This window comes from Cervus elaphus, chromosome 6 (assembly GCF_910594005.1).
Source record: "Cervus elaphus chromosome 6, mCerEla1.1, whole genome shotgun sequence".
NCBI classification, from domain to species: domain Eukaryota; kingdom Metazoa; phylum Chordata; class Mammalia; order Artiodactyla; family Cervidae; genus Cervus; species Cervus elaphus.
The window spans coordinates 50,484,401-50,505,719 of record NC_057820.1 but is presented as its reverse complement, the minus strand read 5'-3'; positions in this window follow the sequence as shown (position 1 = coordinate 50,505,719).

Below are 21,319 nucleotides of genomic sequence, written 5' to 3'. Positions count from 1 at the left end.
AAAGTCTATCCCACAGCAACGGACCGTGTGAAAAAGTCTATCCCTCAGCCACAGACCATGTGAAAGATAAAGTCTATCCCACAGGCACGGACCGTGTGAAAGATAAAGTCTATCCCACAGGCACGGACCGTGTCAAAAAGTCTATCCAACAGCCACGGACCATGTGAAAGATAAAGTCTATCCGACAGGCACGGAAGGTGTGAAAAAGTCTATCACACAGCCACTTACCGTGAGAATGATAAAGTCTATACCAGAGCCACGGACCATGTGAAAGATAAAGTCTACCTCACAGGCACGGACCGTGTGAAAGATAAAGTCTACCCCACAGCCACGGACTGTATGAAAGATAAATTCTACTCCACAGCCACGGACCGTGTGAAAGATAGAGTCTATCCCACAGCCACGGACCGTGTGAAAGATAGAGTCTGTTCCCACATCTAACGAACGTGTGAAAGATAAAGTCTATCCCACAGCCACGGACCGTGTGAAAAATAAAGTCTATCCCACAGGCACGGACCGTGTGAAAGATAAAGTCTATCCCACACCACGGACCGTGTGAAAGATAAAGTCTATTCCAACAGCCATGAACCGTGTGAAAGATAGAGTCTACCCCACAGGAAACGACCGTGTGAAAGATAGAGTCTATCCCACAGCCACCGACCGTGTGAAAGATAAAGTCTATCCCACAGGCACGGACCGTGTGAAAGATAAAGTCTACCCCACAGCCACGGACCGTGTGAACGATAAAGTCTACCCCACATCCACGAACCGTGTGAAACATAATGTCAACACCCCCGACACGGACAGTGTGAAAGATAAAGTCTATCCCACAGGCACGGACCGTGTGAAAGATAGAGTCTATTCCCACAGCCACGGACCATTTGAAAGATAAAGTCTACCCCACATCCACGGACCATGTGAAAGATAATTTCTACCCCACAGGCATGGACCTTGTGAAAGATAAAGTCTATCCCACAGCCATGGACCGTTTGAAAGATAAAGTCTATCCCACAGGTACGCACCTTGTGAAAGATAAAGTCTATCCGACAGCCACGGAACGTGTGAAAGATAAAGTCTATCGCACAGGCACAGACCGTGTCAAAAAGTCTATCCCACAGCCACGGACCATGTGAAAGATAAAGTCTATCCCACAGGCACGGACCGTGTGAAAAAGTCTATCACACAGCCACTTACCGTGTGAAAGATAAAGTCTATACCAGAGCCACGGACCATGTGAAAGATAAAGTCTACTCCAAAGGCACGGACCGTGTGAAAGATAAAGTCTACCCCACAGCCACGGACTGTATGAAAGATAAACTCTACCACACAGCCACGGGCCGTGCGAAAGATAAAGTCTTTCCCACAGCCACGGACCGTGTGAAAGATAGAGTCTATTCCCACAGCCATGGACCGTGTGAAAGATAAAGTCTATCCCACAGCCACAGACCATGTGAAAGATAGAGTCTATTCCCACAGCCACAGACCATGTGAAAGAAAAAGTGTATCCCAAGCCACGGACCGTGTGAAAGATGGAGTCTTTCCCACAGGCACGGACCGTGTGAAAGATAAAGTCTACCCCTCAGCCACGGACCATGTGAAAGATAAAGTCTACTCCACAGCCACGGGCCGTGTGAAAGATAAAGTCTACCCCACAGCCACGGGCCGTGTGAAAGATAAAGTCTACCCCACAGCCACGGACCGTGTGAAAGATAGAGTCGACCCCACATCCACGGACCATGTGAAAGATAATGTCTACCCCACAGGCACGGACCGTGTGAAAGATAAAGTCTACCCCACAGGCACGGGCCATGTGAAAGATAAAGTCTAACCGACAGCCACGGGCCGTGTGAAAGATAAAGTCTACCCCACAGCCACGGACCGTGTCAAAGATAAAGTCTACCCCACAGCCACGGACCGTGTGAAAGATAAAGTCTATCCCACAGCCACGGAGCTTGTGAAAGATAAAGTCTACTCCCACAGCCACCTACCGTGTGAAAGATAAAGTCTACCACAAAGACACGGACCGTGTGAAAGATAAAGTCTATCCCACAGCCACGGATCATGTGAAAGATAAAGTCTATCCCACAGGCACGGACCGTGTGAAAGATAAAGTCTATCCCACAGCGACGGACCGTGTGAAAAACTCTATCCCACAGCCACGGACCATGTGAAAGATAAAGTCTATTCGCACAGCCACGGACCGTGTGAAAGATAAAGTCTACTCCCACAGCCACCTACCGTGTGAAAGATAAAGTCTACCACAAAGACACGGACCGTGTGAAAGATAAAGTCTATCCCACAGCCACGGAGCTTGTGAAAGATAAAGTCTACCCCACAGCCACGGACCGTGTGAAAGATAAAGCCTATTCACACAGCCACGGACCGTGTGAAAGATAGAGGCTATCCCACAGCCACGCACCATGTGAAAGATAGAGGCTATCCCACAGGCATGGACCGAGGGAAAGATAGAGTCTATCCCACAGCCACGGACCGAGTGAAAGATAAAGTATATCCCACAGGCACGGACCGTGTGAAAGATAAAGTCTATTCCCGCAGCCACGGACCGTGTGAAAGATAAAGTCTATTCTCACAGCCACGGACCGTGTGAAACATAAAGTCTACACCACAGCCACGGGCCGTGTGAAAGATTAAGTCTACCCCACAGGCACGGGCCGTGTGAAAGATAAAGTCTACCCCAGCCACGGACCGTGTGAAAAATAAAGTCTATCCCACAGGCACGGACCGTGTGAAAGATAGAGTCTATTCCCACAGCCAGCGACCGTGTGAAAGATAGAGTCTATCCCACAGCCACGGATCATGTGAACGATAGAGTCTATCCCACAGGCACGGACCGTGTGAAAGATAAAGTCTATCCCACAGGAACGGACCGTGTGAAAGATAAAGTCTATCCCACAGCCACGGACCGTGTGAAAAAGTCTATCCCTCAGCCACAGACCATGTGAAAGATAAAGTCTATGCCACAGTCACGGACCGTGTGAAAGATAAAGTTCACCCCACAGCCGTGGACAGTGTGAATGATACAGACTGTTCCCACAGCCACGGACCATGTGAAAGATAAAGTCTGCCCCACAGTCACGGACCGTGTGAAAGATAAAGTCTATTCTCACAGCCACGGGCCGTGTGAAAGATAAAGTCTTGCCCACAGCCACGGGCCGTGTGAAAGATAAAGTCTATCCCACAGCCACGGACCGTGTGAAAGATAAAGTCTACCCCACAGGCACGGACCGTGTGAAAAATAAAGTCTATCCCACAGGCACGGACCGTGTGAAAGATAGAGTCTATTCCCACAGCCAGCGACCGTGTGACAGATAGAGTCTATCCCACACCACGGACCGTGTGAAAGATAAAGTCTATTCCAACAGCCATGAACCGTGTGAAAGATAGAGTCTACCCCACAGGAAACGACCGTGTGAAAGATAGAGTCTATCCCACAGCCACGGACCATGTGAAAGATAAAGTCTATCCCACAGGCACGGACCGTGTGAAAGATAAAATCTACCCCACAGCGACGGACCGTGTGAACGATAAAGTCTACCCCACATCCACGAACCGTGTGAAAGATAATGTCTACCCCACAGGCACGGACCGTGTGAAAGATAAAGTCTATCCCACAGGCACGGACCGTGTGAAAGATAGAGTCTATTCCCACAGCCACGGACCGTTTGAAAGATAAAGTCTACCCCACATCCACGGACCGTGTGAAAGATAATGTCTACCCCACAGGCACGGACCTTGTGAAAGATAAAGTCTATCCCACAGCCACGGACCGTTTGAAAGATAAAGTCTGTCCCACAGGCACGGACCTTGTGAAAGATAAAGTCTATCCGACAGCCACGGAACGTGTGAAAGATAAAGTCTATCCCAAAGGCACGGACCGTGTCAAAAAGTCTATCCCACAGCCATGGACCATGTGAAAGATAAAGTCTATCCCACAGGCACGGACCGTGTGAAAAAGTCTATCACACAGCCACTTACCGTGTGAAAGATAAAGTCTATACCAGAGCCACGGACCATGTGAAAGATAAAGTCTATTCCAAAGGCACGGATCGTGTGAAAGATAATGTCTACCCCAAAGCCACGGACTGTATGAAAGATAAAGTCTACCACACAGCCACGGGCCGTGCGAAAGATAAAGTCTTTCCCACAGCCACGGACCGTGTGAAAGATAGAGTCTATTCCCACAGCCATGGACCGTGTGAAAGATAAAGTCTATCCCACAGCCACGGACCGTGTGAAAGAAAAAGTCTATCCCACAGCCACGGACCGTGTGAAAGATGGAGTCTTTCCCACAGGCACGGACCGTGTGAAAGATAAAGTCTACCCCACAGCCACGGACCATGTGAAAGATAAAGACTACTCCACAGCCACGGGCCGTGTGAAAGATAAACTCTACCCCACAAGCACGGGCCGTGTGAAAGATAAAGTCTACCCCACAGCCACGGACCATGTGAAAGATAATGTCTATCCCACAGGCACGGACCGTGTGAAAGATAAAGTCTACCCCACAGGCACGGGCCATGTGAAAGATAAAGTCTACCCCACAGCCACGGGCCGTGTTGAAAGATAAAGTCTACCACACAGCCACGGACCGTGTGAAAGATAAAGTCCACTCCACAGCCATGGACCGTGTGAAAGATAGAGTCTATCCCACAGCCACAGACCGTGTGAAAGATAGAGTCTGTTCCCACATCTAAAGAACGTGTGAAAGATAAAGTCTATTCCACTGGCACGTACCGTGTGAAAGATAAAGTCTATCCCACAGCCACGGACCGTGTGAAAGATACAGTCTATTACACAGCCATGGACCATGTGAAAGATAAATTCTATTCCCAGAGCCACGGACCTTGTGAAACATAAAGTCTATTCCCACAGCCACGGACCTGTGCGAAACATAAAGACTACTCCCACAGCCACGGACCATGTGAAAGATAAAGTCTACCCCAGGCCAAGGACCGTGTGAAAAAGTCTATCCCACAGGCATGGACCGTGTGAAAGCTAAAGTCTACACCACAGGCACGGAACGTGTGAAAAATAAAGTCTATTCCCAGAGCCACGGACCGTGTGAAACATAAAGTCTATTCCCACAGCCACGGACCGTATGAAAGATAGAGTCTATTCCAACAGCCACGGACTGTGTGAAAGATAGAGGTTATCCCACAGCCACGGACCATGTGAAAGATAAAGTCTATCCCACAGTCATGGACCATGTGAAAGATAAAGTCTACCCCACAGCCACGGACCATGTGAAAGATAAAGTCTACCCCAGAGCCACGGACCGTGTGAAAGATAAAGTCTATCCCACAGGCATGGACCGTGTGAAAGATAAAGTCTATCCCACAAGCACGGAGCGTGTGAAAGATAGAGTCTATTCCCACAGCCACGGACAATGTGAAAGATAAAGTCTACCCCCCAGCCACGGACCGTGTGAAAGATAAAGTCTACACCACAGCCACGAACCGTGTGAAAGATAAAGTCTACACCAAAGCCACGGACCGTGTGAAAGATAAAGTCTATCCCACAGGCACGGACCGTGTGAAAAAGTCTATCCCTCAGGCATGGACCATGTGAAAGATAAAGTCTATCCCACAGCCACGGACCGTGTGAAAGATAAAGTCTACCCCACGGCCACGGATCATGTGAAAGATAAAATCTATCCCGCAGCCATATACCGTGTGAAAGATAGAGTCTAATCCCACAGCAGCGGACCATTTGAAAGACAGAGTCTATCCCACAGGCACAGACCATGTGAAAGTTAGAGTCTATCCCACAGGCACGGACCATGTGAATGATAAAGTCTACCCCACAGCCACGGACCATGTGAAAGATAAAGTCTAACCCACAGCCATGGACCGTGTGAAAGATAGAGTCTAATCCCACAGCCATGGACAATGTGAAAGATACAGTCTAATCCCACAGCCACGGACCGTGTGAAAGATAGAGTCTATCCCACAGGCACGGACAGTGTGAATGATAAAGTCTATCCCACAGGCACGGACTGAGAGAAAGATAAACTCTATTCCCAGAGCCACGGACCGAGTGAAAGATAAAGTCTATCTCACAGCCAGGGACCATGTGAAAGATAAAGTTTATCCCACAGGCACGGACCGTGTGAAAGATAGAGTCTATTCCCACAGCGACAGACCATGTGCAAGATAGAGTCTATCCCACAGGCACGGACCATGTGAAAGATAAAGTCTACCCCACAGGCACGGACCGTGTGAAAGATAAGTCTATTCGCAGAGCCACGGACTGTGTGAAACATAAAGTCTATTCCCACAGCCACGGACCGTGTGAAAGATAAAGTCTACTACCACAGCCACGGACCGTGTGAAAAATAAAGTCTACCCCACAGCCACGGACCGTGTGAAAGATAAAGTCTATCCCACAGCCATGGACCCTGTGAAAGATAGAGTCTATTCCCACAGCCACGGACTGTGTGAATGATAGAGGCTATCCCACAGCCACGGGCCATGTGAAAGTTAAAGTCTACCCGACAGCCACGGACCATGTGAAAGATAAAGTCTATCCCACAGCCACGGACCATGTGAAAGATAAAGTCTACCCCACAGCCACGGACCATGTGAAAGATAAAGTCTCTTCCCAGAGCCACGGACCTTGTGAAACATAAAGTCTATTCCCACAGACATGGACCGTATGAACGATAAAGTCTACTCCCACAGCCTGGGACCGTGTGAAAGATAAAGTCTACCCCACAGGCACGGACCGTGTGAAAGATAAAGTCTATCCCACAGGCACGGACCGTGTGAAAGATAAAGTCTACCCCACAGCCACGGACCGTGAGAAAGAAAAGTCTATCCTACAGGCACAGAGCGTGTGAAAGATAAAGTCTATCGCACAAGCACGGAGCGTATAAAAGATAGAGTCTATTCCCACAGCCACGGACCGTGTGAAAGATAAACTCTATCCGACAACCACGGACCGAGAGAAAGATAAAGTCTAACCCACAGCGATGGACCGTGTGAAAGATAGTGTCCATTCCCACAGCGACAGACCATGTGCAAGATAGAGTCTATCCCTCAGGCACGGACCGTGTGAAAGTAAATTCTACCCCACAGGCACGGACCGTGCGAAAGATAAAGTCTATTCCCAGAGCCACGGACCGTGTGAAACATAAAGTCTATTCCCACAGCCACAGACCGTTTGAAAGATAAAGTCTAGTACCACAGCCACGGACCATGTGAAAAATAAAGTCAACCCCACAGCCAAGGACAGTGTGAAAGATAAAGTCTATCCCACAGCCATGGACCGTATGAAAGATAGAGTCTATTCCAACAGCCACGGACTGTGTGAAAGATAGAGGTTATCCCACAGCCACGGACCATGTGAAAGATAAAGTCTACCCCACAGCCACGGACCATGTGAAAGATAAAGTATACCCCACAGCCACGGACCATGTGAAAGATAAAGTCTCTTCCCAGAGCCACGGACCTTGTGAAACATAAAGTGTATTCCCACAGACATGGACCATATGAACGATAAAGTCTACTCCCACAGTCTGGGACCTTGTGAAAGATAAAGTCTATCCCACAGACACGGACCGTGTGAAAGATAAAGTCTATCCCACAGCCACGGACCGTGTGAAAGATAAAGTCTACCCCACAGCCACGGACCATGTGAAAGATAAATTCTATTCACAGAGCCACGGACCTTGTGAAACATAAAGTCTATTCCCACAGCCACGGACCTGTGCGAAACATAAAGACTACTCCCACAGCCACGGACCATGTGAAAGATAAAGTCGACCCCACAGCCAAGGACCGTGTGAAAAAGTCTATTCCACAGGCACGGATCGTGTGAAAGATAAAGTCTATCCCACAGCCACGGACCGTGTGAAAGATAAAGTCTATCCCACAGCCACGGACCGTGTGAAAGCTAAAGTCTACACCACAGCAACGGACCGTGTGAAAGATAAAGTCTACCCACAGCCACGGACCGTGTGCAAGATGAAGTCTACTCCACAGCCACGGACCGTGTGAAAGATAAAGCTTACCCCACAGCCACGGGTGTTGGGAAAGATAAAGTCTACCCCACAGACACGGACCACCTGAAAGATAAAGTTTATCCCACAGCCACAGACCATGTGAAAGATAAAATCTACCCGACAGCCACGGACCATGTGAAAGATAAAGTCTATCCCACAGGCACGGACCGTGTGAAAGATAAACTCTATCCCACAACCACGGTCCGGGTGAAAGATAAAGTCTATCCCACATGCACGGACCTTGTGAAAGATAAAGTCTATCCCACAGCCTCGGACTTTGTGAAAAAGTCTATCCGACAGGCACGGACCGTGTGAAATATAAAGTCTATCCCACAGGCACGGACCGTATGAAAGATAAATTCTACCCCAGAGCCACGGACCATGTGAAAGATAAATTCTATTCCCAGAGCCACGGACCTTGTGAAACATAAAGTCTATTCCCAGAGCCACGGACCGTGTGAAAGATAAAGACTATTCCCACAGCCACGGACCATGTGAAAGATAAAGTCTAACCCACAGCCACAGACCGTGTGAAAAAGTCTACCCCACAGCCACGGACCATGTGAAAGATAAAGTCTATCCCACAGGCACGGACCGTGTGAAAGATAAACTCTATCCCACAACCACGGACCGTGTGAAAGATAAAGCCTACCCCACATGCACGGACCGTGTGAAAGATAAAGTCTATTCCCAGAGCCACGGACCGTGTGAAACATAAAGTCTATTCCCACAGCCACGGAACGTGTGAAAGATAAAGTCTACTACCACAGCCACGGACCATGTGAAAAATAAAGTCTACCCCACAGCCAAGGACCGTGTGAAAGATAAAGTCTACCGCACAGCCACGGACCGTGTGAAAGATAAAGTCTTTCCCACAGGCACGGACAGTGTGAAAGATAGAGTCTGTTCCCACAGCCACGGACCGTGTGAAAGGTAACGTCTACCCCACTGCCACGGACCATGTGAAAGATAAAATCTATCCCACAGCCATATACCGTGTGAAAGATAAAGTCTACCCCACAGCCACGGACCATGTAAAAGATAAAGTCTACCTGACAGCCATGGACCGAGTGAAAGATAGAGTGTAATCCCACAGCCACGGACCATGTGAAAGATAGAGTCTATCCCACAGCCACGGACCGGGTGAATGATAGAGTCTATTCCACAGGCCCGGACCATGTGAAAGATAAAGTCTATCCCAAAGGCACGGACCGTGTGAAAGATAAAGTCTACCCCACAGGCACTGAATGTGTGAAAGATAAAGTCTAATCCACAGCCACTGGCCGTGTGAAAGATAAAGTCTACCCCACAGCCACGGGCCGTGTGAACGACAAAGTCTATCCCATAGGCACGGACCGTGTGAAAGATAAAGTCTATCCCACAGGAACGGGCCATATGAAAGATAAAGTCTACCCCACAGCCACGGGCCGTGTGAAAGATAAAGTCTATCCCACAGGCATGGGCCGTGTGAAAGATAAAGTCTACCCCACTGTCACGGGCCATTTGAAAGATAAAGTCTACCCCCCAGCCATGGACCGTGTGAAAGATAAAGTCTATCCCACAGCCATGGACCGTGTGAAAGATAAAATCTACCCCACAGCCACCGACCACGTGAAAGATAAAATCTACCCCACAGCCCCATACCGTGTGAAAGATAAAGTCTACCCCACATCCACGGACCATGTGAAAGATAAAGTCCACCCCACAGTCATGGACCGTGTGAAAGATAGATTCTAATCCCACAGCAACGGACCATTTGAAAGACAGTGTCTATCCCACAGGCACGGACCATATGAAAGATAGAGTCTATCCCACAGGCACGGACCATGTGAAAGATAAAGTCTACCCCACAGCCACGGACCATGTGAAAGATAAAGTCTATCCCACAGCCACGGACCATGTGAAAGATAAAGTCTACCCCACAGCCACGGACCATTTGAAAGATAAAGTCTCTTCCCAGAGCCACGGACCTTGTGAAACATAAAGTCTATTCCCACAGACATGGACTGTATGAACGATAAAGTCTACTCCCACAGCCTAGGACTGTGTGAAAGATAAAGTCTACCCCACAGACACGGAACGTGTGAAAGATAAAGTCTATCCCACAGGCACGGACCGTGTGAAAGATAAAGTCTACCCCACAGCCACGGACCGTGAGAAAGATAAAGTCTATCCCACAGGCACGGACCGTGTGAAACATACAGTCTATCCCACAAGCACGGAGCGTGTGAAAGATAGAGTCTATTCCCACAGCCACGGACCGTGTGAAAGATAAAGTCTATCCCACAGCCCCGGACCATGTGAAAGATAAAGTCTATCCCACAGGAACGGACCGTGTGAAAGATAAAGTCTATCCCACAGCCACAGACCGTGTGAAAAAGTCTATCCCACAGCCACAGACCGTGTGAAAGATAAAGTCTATTCCACAGGCATGGACCATGTGAAAGATAAAGTCTATCCCACAGGCACGGGCCGTGTGAAAAAGTCGATCCCACAGGCACGGACCGTGTGAAAGATAAAGTCTGTCCTAGAGGCACGGACCGTGTGAAAGATAAAGTCTATCCCACAGCCACGGGCCGTGTGAAAGATAAAGTCTATCACACAGGCATGGGCCGTGTGAAAGATAAAGTCTACCCCACTGTCACGGGCCATTTGAAAGATAAAGTCTACCCCCCAGCCAGGGACCGTGTGAAAGATAAAGTCTATCCCACAGCCATGGACCGTGTGAAAGATAAAATCTACCCCACAGCCACGGACCACGTGAAAGATAAAATCTACCCCACAGCCACATACCGTGTGAAAGATAAAGTCTACCCCACATCCACGGACCATGTGAAAGATAAAGTCCACCCCATAGCCATGGACCGTGTGAAAGATAGATTCTAATCCCACAGCAACGGACCATTTGAAAGACAGTGTCTATCCCACAGGCACGGACCATATGAAAGATAGAGTCTATCCCACAGGCACGGACCATGTGAATGATAAAGTCTACCCCACTACCACGGACCATGTGAAAGATAAAGTCTACCCCACAGCCACGGACCGTGTGAAAGATAGAGTCTATCCTACAGGCACGGACCGTGTGAATGATAAAGTCTATCCCACAGGCACGGACTGTGAGAAAGATAAACTCTATTCCCAGAGCCACGGACCGTGTGAAAGATAAAGTCTATCCCACAGCCACGGACCGTGTGAAAGATAAAGTTTATCCGACAGGCACGGACCGTGTGAAAGATAGAGTCTATTCCCACAGCGACAGACCATGTGCAAGATAGAGTCTATCCCACAGGCACGGACCATGTGAAAGATAAAGTCTACCCCACAGGCACGGGCCGTGTGAAAGATAAAGTCTATTCGCAGAGCCACGGACTGTGTGAAACATAAACTCTATTCCCACAGCCACGGACCGTGTGAAAGATAAAGTCTACTACCACAGCCAAGGACCGTGTGAAAAATAAAGTCTACCCCACAGCCACAGACTGTGTGAATGATAGAGGCTATCCCACAGCCAAGGGCCATGTGAAAGATAGAGTCTATTCCCACAGCCACGGACTGTGTGAATGATAGAGGCTATCCCACAGCCACAGGCCATGTGAAAGTTAAAGTCTACCCCACAGCCACGGACCATGTGAAAGATAAAGTCTATCCCACAGCCACGGACCATGTGAAAGATAAAGTCTACCCCACAGCCACGGACCATGTGAAAGATAAAGTCTCTTCCCAGAGCCACGGACCTTGTGAAACATAAAGTCTATTCCCACAGACATGGACTGTATGAACGATAAAGTCTACTCCCACAGCCTAGGACTGTGTGAAAGATAAAGTCTACCCCACAGACACGGAACGTGTGAAAGATAAAGTCTATCCCACAGGCACGGACCGTGTGAAAGATAAAGTCTACCCCACAGCCACGGACCGTGAGAAAGATAAAGTCTATCCCACAGGCACGGACCGTGTGAAACATAAAGTCTATCCCACAAGCACGGAGCGTGTGAAAGATAGAGTCTATTCCCACAGCCACGGACCGTGTGAAAGATAAAGTCTATCCCACAGCCCCGGACCATGTGAAAGATAAAGTCTATCCCACAGGAACGGACCGTGTGAAAGATAAAGTCAATCCCACAGCCACAGACCGTGTGAAAAAGTCTATCCCACAGCCACAGACCGTGTGAAAGATAAAGTCTATTCCACAGGCATGGACCATGTGAAAGATAAAGTCTATCCCACAGGCACGGGCCATGTGAAAAAGTCGATCCCACAGGCACGGACCGTGTGAAAGATAAAGTCTGTCCTAGAGGCACGGACCGTGTGAAAGATAAAGTCTATCCCACAGCCACGGACCGTGTGAAAGATTCAGTCTATCACACAGCCACGGACCATGTGAAAGATAAATTCTATTCCCAGTGCCACGGACCTTGTGAAACATAAAGTCTATTCCCACAGCCACGGACCTGTGCGAAACATAAAGACTACTCCCACAGCCCCGGACCATGTGAAAGATAAAGTCTACCCCACAGCCAAGGACCGTGTGAAAAAGTCTATCCCACAGGCACGGACCGTGTGAAAGATAAAGTCTACCCCACAGCCACGGACCGTGAGAAAGAAAAGTTATCCCACAGGCACAGACCGTGTGAAAGATAAAGTCTATCCCACAAGCACGGAGCGTGTGAAAGATAGAGTCTATTCCCACAGCCACGGACCGTGTGAAAGATAAAGTCTATCCGACAACCACGGACCGAGAGAAAGATAAAGTCTAACCCACAGCGATGGACCGTGTGAAAGATAGAGTCTATTCCCACAGCCAAAGACCATGTGCAAGATAGAGTCTATCCCTCAGGCACGGACCGTGTGAAAGTAAATTCTACCCCACAGGCACGGACCGTGTGAAAGATAAAGTCTATTCCCAGAGCCACAGACCGTGTGAAACATAAAGTCTATTCCCACAGCCACGGACCGTGTGAAAGATAAAGTCTACTACCACAGCCACGGACCATGTGAAAAATAAAGTCAACCCCACAGCCAAGGACCGTGTGAAAGATAAAGTCTAGCCCACAGCCATGGACCGTATGAAAGATAGAGTCTATTCCAACAGCCACGGACTGTGTGAAAGATAGAGGTTATCCCACAGCCACGGACCATGTGAAAGATAAAGTCTACCCCACAGCCACGGACCATGTGAAAGATAAAGTCTATCCCACAGCCACCGACCATGTGAAAGATAAAGTCTACACCACAGCCACGGACCATGTGAAAGATAAAGTCTCTTCCCAGAGCCACGGACCTTGTGAAACATAAAGTGTATTCCCACAGACATGGACCGTATGAACGATAAAGTCTACTCCCACAGCCTGACACCTTGTGAAAGATAAAGTCTATCCCACAGACACGGACCGTGTGAAAGATAAAGTCTATCCCACAGCCACGGACCGTGTGAAAGATAAAGTCTACCCCACAGCCACGGACCATGTGAAAGATAAATTCTATTCACAGAGCCACGGACCTGTGAAACATAAAGTCTATTCCCACAGCCACGGACCTGTGCGAAACATAAAGACTACACCCACAGCCACGGACCATGTGAAAGATAAAGTCGACCCCACAGCCAAGGACCGTGTGAAAAATTCTATTCCACAGCCACGGGTGTTGGGAAAGATAAAGTCTATCCCACAGCCACGGACCGTGTGAAAGATAAAGTCTATCCCACAGCCACGGACCGTGTGAAAGCTAAAGTCTCCACCACAGCCACGGGTCGTGTGAAAGATAAAGTCTACCCACAGCCACGGACCGTGTGAAAGATGATGTCTACTCCACAGCCACGGACCGTGTGAAAGATAAAGCCTACCCCACAGCCACGGGTGTTGGGAAAGATAAAGTCTACCCCACAGACACGGACCATGTGAAAGATAAAGTGTATCCCACAGCCACAGACCATGTGAAAGATAAAATCTACCCCACAGCCACGGACAATGTGAAAGATAAAGTCTATCCCACAGGCACGGACCGTGTGAAAGATAAACTCTATCCCACAACCACGGACCGGGTGAAAGATAAAGTCTATCCCACTGTCACGGGCCATTTGAAAGATAAAGTCTACCCCCCAGCCACGGACCGTGTGAAAGATAAAGTCTATCCCACAGCTATGGACCGTGTGAAAGATAAAATCTACCCCACAGCCACGGACCACGTGAAAGATAAAATCTACCCCACAGCCACATACCGTGTGAAAGATAAAGTCTACCCCACATCCACGGACCATGTGAAAGATAAAGTCCACCCCACAGCCATGGACCGTGTGAAAGATAAAGTCTATCCCACAGCCACGGACTGTGAGAAAGATAAAGTCTACCCCACATCCACGGACCATGTGAAAGATAGAGTCTATCCCACAGGCACGGACCATGTGAAAGATAAAGTCTACCCCACTACCACGGACCATGTGAAAGATAAAGTCTACCCCACAGCCACGGACCGTGTGAAAGATAGAGTCTATCCTACAGGCACGGACCGTGTGAGTGATAAAGTCTATCCCACAGGCACGGACTGTGAGAAAGATAAACTCTATTCCCAGAGTCACGGACCGTGTGAAAGATAAAGTCTATCCCACAGCCACGGACCGTGTGAAAGATAAAGTTTATCCGCCAGGCACGGACCGTGTGAAAGATATAGTCTTTTCCCACAGCGACAGACCATGTGCAAGATAGAGTCTATCCCTCAGGCACGGACCGTGTGAAAGTAAATTCTACCCCACAGGCACGGACCGTGTGAAAGATAAAGTCTATTCCCAGAGCCACGGACCGTGTGAAACATAAAGTCTATTCCCACAGCCATGGACCGTGTGAAACATAAAGTCTACTACCACAGCCAAGGACCGTGTGAAAAATAAAGTCTACCCCACAGCCACAGACTGTGTGAATGATAGAGGCTATCCCACAGCCAAGGGCCATGTGAAAGATAGAGTCTATTCCCACAGCCACGGACTGTGTGAATGATAGAGGCTATCCCACAGCCAAGGGCCATGTGAAAGATAGAGTCTATTCCCACAGCCACGGACTGTGTGAATGATAGAGGCTATCCCACAGCCACGGGCCATGTGAAAGTTAAAGTCTACCCCACAGCCACGGACCATGTGAAAGATAAAGTCTATCCCACAGCCACGGACCATGTGAAAGATAAAGTCTACCCCACAGCCACGGACCATGTGAAAGATAAAGTCTCTTCCCAGAGCCACGGACCTTGTGAAACATAAAGTCTATTCCCACAGACATGGACTGTATGAACGATAAAGTCTACTCCCACAGCCTAGGACTGTGTGAAAGATAAAGTCTACCCCACAGACACGGAACGTGTGAAAGATAAAGTCTATCCCACAGGCACGGACCGTGTGAAAGATAAAGTCTACCCCACAGCCAGGGACCGTGAGAAAGATAAAGTCTATCCCACAGGCACGGACCGTGTGAAACATACAGTCTATCCCACAAGCACGGAGCGTGTGAAAGATAGAGTCTATTCCCACAGCCACGGACCTTGTGAAAGATAAAGTCTATCCCACAGCCCCGGACCATGTGAAAGATAAAGTCTATCCCACAGGAACGGACCGTGTGAAAGATAAAGTCTATCCCACAGCCACAGACCGTGTGAAAAAGTCTATCCCACAGCCACAGACCGTGTGAAAGATAAAGTCTATTCCACAGGCATGGACCATGTGAAAGATAAAGTCTATCCCACAGGCACGGGCCGTGTGAAAAAGTCGATCCCACAGGCACGGACCGTGTGAAAGATAAAGTCTGTCCTAGAGGCACGGACCGTGTGAAAGATAAAGTCTATCCCACAGCCACGGACCGTGTGAAAGATTCAGTCTATCGCACAGCCACGGACCATGTGAAAGATAAATTCTATTCCCAGTGCCACGGACCTTGTGAAACATAAAGTCTATTCCCACAGCCACGGACCTGTGCGAAACATAAAGACTACTCCCACAGCCCCGGACCATGTGAAAGATAAAGTCTACCCCACAGCCAAGGACCGTGTGAAAAAGTCTATCCCACAGGCACGGACCATGTGAAAGATAAAGTCTAACCCACAGCCACGGACCGTGAGAAAGAAAAGTCTATCCCACAGGCACAGATCGTGTGAAAGATAAAGTCTATCCCACAAGCACGGAGCGTGTGAAAGATAGAGTCTATTCCCACAGCCACGGACCGTGTGAAAGATAAAGTCTATCCGACAACCACGGACCGAGAGAAAGATAAAGTCTAACCCACAGCGATGGACCGTGTGAAAGATAGAGTCTATTCCCACAGTGACAGACCATGTGCAAGATAGAGTCTATCCCTCAGGCACTGACCGTGTGAAAGTAAATTCTACCCCACAGGCACGGACCGTGTGAAAGATAAAGTCTATTCCCAGAGCCACGGACCGTGTGAAACATAAAGTCTATTCCCACAGCCACGGACCGTGTGAAAGATAAAGTCTACTACCACAGCCACGGACCATGTGAAAAATAAAGTCAACCCCACAGCCAAGGACCGTGTGAAAGATAAAGTCTATCCCACAGCCATGGACCGTATGAAAGATAGAGTCTATTCCAACAGCCACGGACTGTGTGAAAGATAGAGGTTATCCCACAGCCACGGACCATGTGAAAGATAAAGTCTATCCCACAGCCACGGACCGTGTGAAAGCTAAAGTCTCCACCACAGCCACGGGTCGTGTGAAAGATAAAGTCTACCCACAGCCACGGGTGTTGGGAAAGATAAAGTCTACCCCACAGACACGGACCATGTGAAAGATAAAGTCTATCCCACAGCCACAGACCATGTGAAAGATAAAATCTACACCACAGCCACGGACCATGTGAAAGATAAAGTCTATCCCACAGGCACGGACCGTGTGAAAGATAAACTCTATCCCACAACCACGGACCGGGTGAAAGATAAAGTCTATCCCACATGCACGGACCGTGTGAAAGATAAAGTCTATCCCACAGCCACGGACTTTGTGAAAAAGTCTATCCGACAGGCACGGACCGTGTGAAATATAAAGTCTATCCCACAGGCACGGACCGTATGAAAGATAAATTCTACCCCAGAGCCATGGACCATGTGAAAGATAAATTCTATTCCCAGAGCCACGGACCTTGTGAAATATAAAGTCTATTCCCAGAGCCACGGACCGTGTGAAAGATAAAGACTACTCCCACAGCCACGGACCATGTGAAAGATAAAGTTTAACCCACAGCCACAGACCGTTGAAAAAGTCAAACCCACAGCCACGGACCATGTGAAAGATAAAGTCTATCCCACAGGCACGGACCGTGTGACGGATAAACTCTATCCCACAACCACGGACCGTGTGAAAAATAAAGTCTACCCCACAGGCACGGACCGTGTGAAAGATAAAGTCTATTCCCAGAGCCACGGACCGTGTGAAACATAAAGTATATTCCCACAGCCACGGAACGTGTGAAAGATAAAGTCTACTACCACAGCCACGGACCATGTGAAAAATAAAGTCTACCCCACAGCGAAGGACCGTGTGAAAGATAAAGTCTACCGCACAGCCACGGACCGTGTGAAAGATAAAGTCTTTCCCACAGGCACGGACAGTGTGAAAGATAGAGTCTGTTCCCACAGCCACGGACCGTGTGAAAGATAAAGTCTACCCCACTGCCACGGACCATGTGAAAGATAAAATCTATCCCACAGCCATAGTCCGTGTGAAAGATAAAGTCTACCCCACAGACACGGACCATGTGAAAGATAAAGTCTACCCGACAGCCATGGACCGTGTGAAAGATAGAGTGTAATCCCACAGCCACGGACCATGTGAAAGATAGAGTCTATCCCACAGCCACGGACCGGGTGAATGATAGAGTCTATTCCACAGGCCCGGACCATGTGAAAGATAAAGTCTATCCCATAGGCACAGACCGTGTGAAAGATAAAGTCTACCCCACAGGCACGGAATGTGTGAAAGATAAAGTCTAATCCACAGCCACTGGCCGTGTGAAAGATAAAGTCTACCCCACAGCCACGGGCCGTGTGAAAGACAAAGTCTATCCCATAGGCACGGACCGTGTGAAAGATAAAGTCTATCCCACAGGAACGGGCCATATGAAAGATAAAGTCTACCCCACAGCCACGGGTCGTGTGAAAGATAAAGTCTATCCCACAGGCATGGGCCGTGTGACAGATAAAGTCTACCCCACTGTCACGGGCCATTTGAAAGATAAAGTCTACCCCCCAGCCACGGACCGTGTGAAAGATAAAGTCTATCCCACAGCCATGGACCGTGTGAAAGATGAAATCTACCTCACAGCCACGGACCGTGTGAAAGATAAAATCTAACCCACAGCCACATACCGTGTGAATGATAAAGTCTACCCCACATCCACGGACCATGTGAAAGATAAAGTCCACCCCACAGCCATGGACCGTGTGAAAGATTGATTCTAATCCCACAGCAACGGACCATTTGAAAGACAGAGTCTATCCCACAGGCACGGACCATGTGAAAGATAGAGTCTATCCCACAGGCACGGGCCATGTGAATGATAAAGTCTACCCCACTACCACGGACCATGTGAAAGATAAAGTCTACCCCACAGCCACGGACCGTGTGAAAGATAGAGTCTCTCCTACAGGCACGGACCGTGTGAATGATAAAGTCTATCCCACAGGCACGGACTGTGAGAAAGATAAACTCTATTCCCAGAGCCACGGACCGTGTGAAAGATAAAGTCTATCCCACAGCCACGGACCGTGTGAAAGATAAAGTTTATCCCACAGGCACGGACCGTGTGTAAGATAGAGTCTATTCCCACAGCGACAGACCATGTGCAAGATAGAGTCTATCCCACAGGCACGGACAATGTGAAAGATAAAGTCTACCCCACAGGCACGGACCGTGTGAAAGATAAAGTCTATTCGCAGAGCCACGGACTGTGTGAAACATAAAGTCTATTCCCACAGCCACGGACCGTGTGAAAGATAAAGTCTACTACCACAGCCACGGACCGTGTGAAAAATAAAGTCTACCCCACAGCCACAGACTGTGTGAATGATAGAGGCTATCCCACAGCCAAGGGCCATGTGAAAGATAGAGTCTATTCCCACAGCCACGGACTGTGTGAATGATAGAGGCTATCCCACAGCCACGGGCCATGTGAAAGTTAAAGTCTACCCCACAGCCATGGACCATGTGAAAGATAAAGTCTCTTCCCAGAGCCACGGACCTTGTGAAACATAAAGTCTATTCCCACAGACATGGACTGTATGAACGATAAAGTCTACTCCCACAGCCTAGGACTGTGTGAAAGATAAAGTCTACCCCACAGACACGGAACGTGTGAAAGATAAAGTCTATCCCACAGGCACGGACCGTGTGAAAGATAAAGTCTACCCCACAGCCACGGACCGTGAGAAAGATAAAGTCTATCCCACAGGCACGGACCGTGTGAAACATAAAGTCTATCCCACAAGCACGGAGCGTGTGAAAGATAGAGTCTATTCCCACAGCCACGGACCGTGTGAAAGATAAAGTCTATCCCACAGCCCCGGACCTGTGCGAAACATAAAGACTATTCCCACAGCCACGGACCGTGTGAAAGATACAGTCTGTTCCCACATCTAACGAACATGTGAAAGATAAAGTCTATCCCACAGCCACGGATCATGTGAAAGATAAAGTCTATCCCACAGGCACGGACCGTGTGAAAGATAAAGTCTATCCCACAGGCACGGACCGTGTGAAAGATAAAGTCTATCCCACACCACGGACCGTGTGAAAGATAAAGTCTATTCCAACAGCCATGAACCGTGTGAAAGATAGAGTCTACCCCACAGGAAATGACCGTGTGAAAGATAGAGTCTATCCCACAGCCACGGACCGTGTGAAAGATAAAGTCTATCCCACAGGCATGGACCGTGTGAAAGATAAAGTCTACCCCACAGCCACGGACCGTGTGAACGGTAAAGTCTACCCCACATCCACGAACCGTGTGAAAGATAATGTCTACCCCACAGGCACCGACCGTGTGAAAGATAAAGTCTATCCCACAGGCACGGACCGAGTGAAAGATAGAGTCTATTCCCACAGCCATGGACCGTTTGAAAGATAAAGTCTACCCCACATCCACGGACCGTGTGAAAGATAATGTCTATCCCACAGGCATGGGCCGTGTGACAGATAAAGTCTACCCCACTGTCATGGGCCATTTGAAAGATAAAGTCTACCCCCCAGCCACGGACCGTGTGAAAGATAAAGTCTATCCCACAGCCATGGACCGTGTGAAAGATGAAATCTACCTCACAGCCACGGACCGTGTGAAAGATAAAATCTAACCCACAGCCACATACCGTGTGAATGATAAAGTCTACCCCACATCCACGGACCATGTGAAAGATAAAGTCCACCCCACAGCCATGGACCGTGTGAAAGATTGATTCTAATCCCACAGCAACGGACCATTTGAAAGACAGAGTCTATCCCACAGGCACGGACCATGTGAAAGATAGAGTCTATCCCACAGGCACGGGCCATGTGAATGATAAAGTCTACCCCACTACCACGGACCATGTGAAAGATAAAGTCTACCCCACAGCCACGGACCGTGTGAAAGATAGAGTCTCTCCTACAGGCACGGACCGTGTGAATGATAAAGTCTATCCCACAGGCACGGACTGTGAGAAAGATAAACTCTATTCCCAGAGCCACGGACCGTGTGAAAGATAAAGTCTATCCCACAGCCACGGACCGTGTGAAAGATAAAGTTTATCCCACAGGCACGGACCGTGTGTAAGATAGAGTCTATTCCCACAGCGACAGACCATGTGCAAGATAGAGTCTATCCCACAGGCACGGACAATGTGAAAGATAAAGTCTACCCCACAGGCACGGACCGTGTGAAAGATAAAGTCTATTCGCAGAGCCACGGACTGTGTGAAACATAAAGTCTATTCCCACAGCCACGGACCGTGTGAAAGATAAAGTCTACTACCACAGCCACGGACCGTGTGAAAAATAAAGTCTACCCCACAGCCATAGACTGTGTGAATGATAGAGGCTATCCCACAGCCAAGGGCCATGTGAAAGATAGAGTCTATTCCCACAGCCACGGACTGTGTGAATGATAGAGGCTATCCCACAGCCACGGGCCATGTGAAAGATAAAGTCTACCCCACAGCCATGGACCATGTGAAAGATAAAGTCTCTTCCCAGAGCCACGGACCTTGTGAAACATAAAGTCTATTCCCACAGACATGGACTGTATGAACGATAAAGTCTACTCCCACA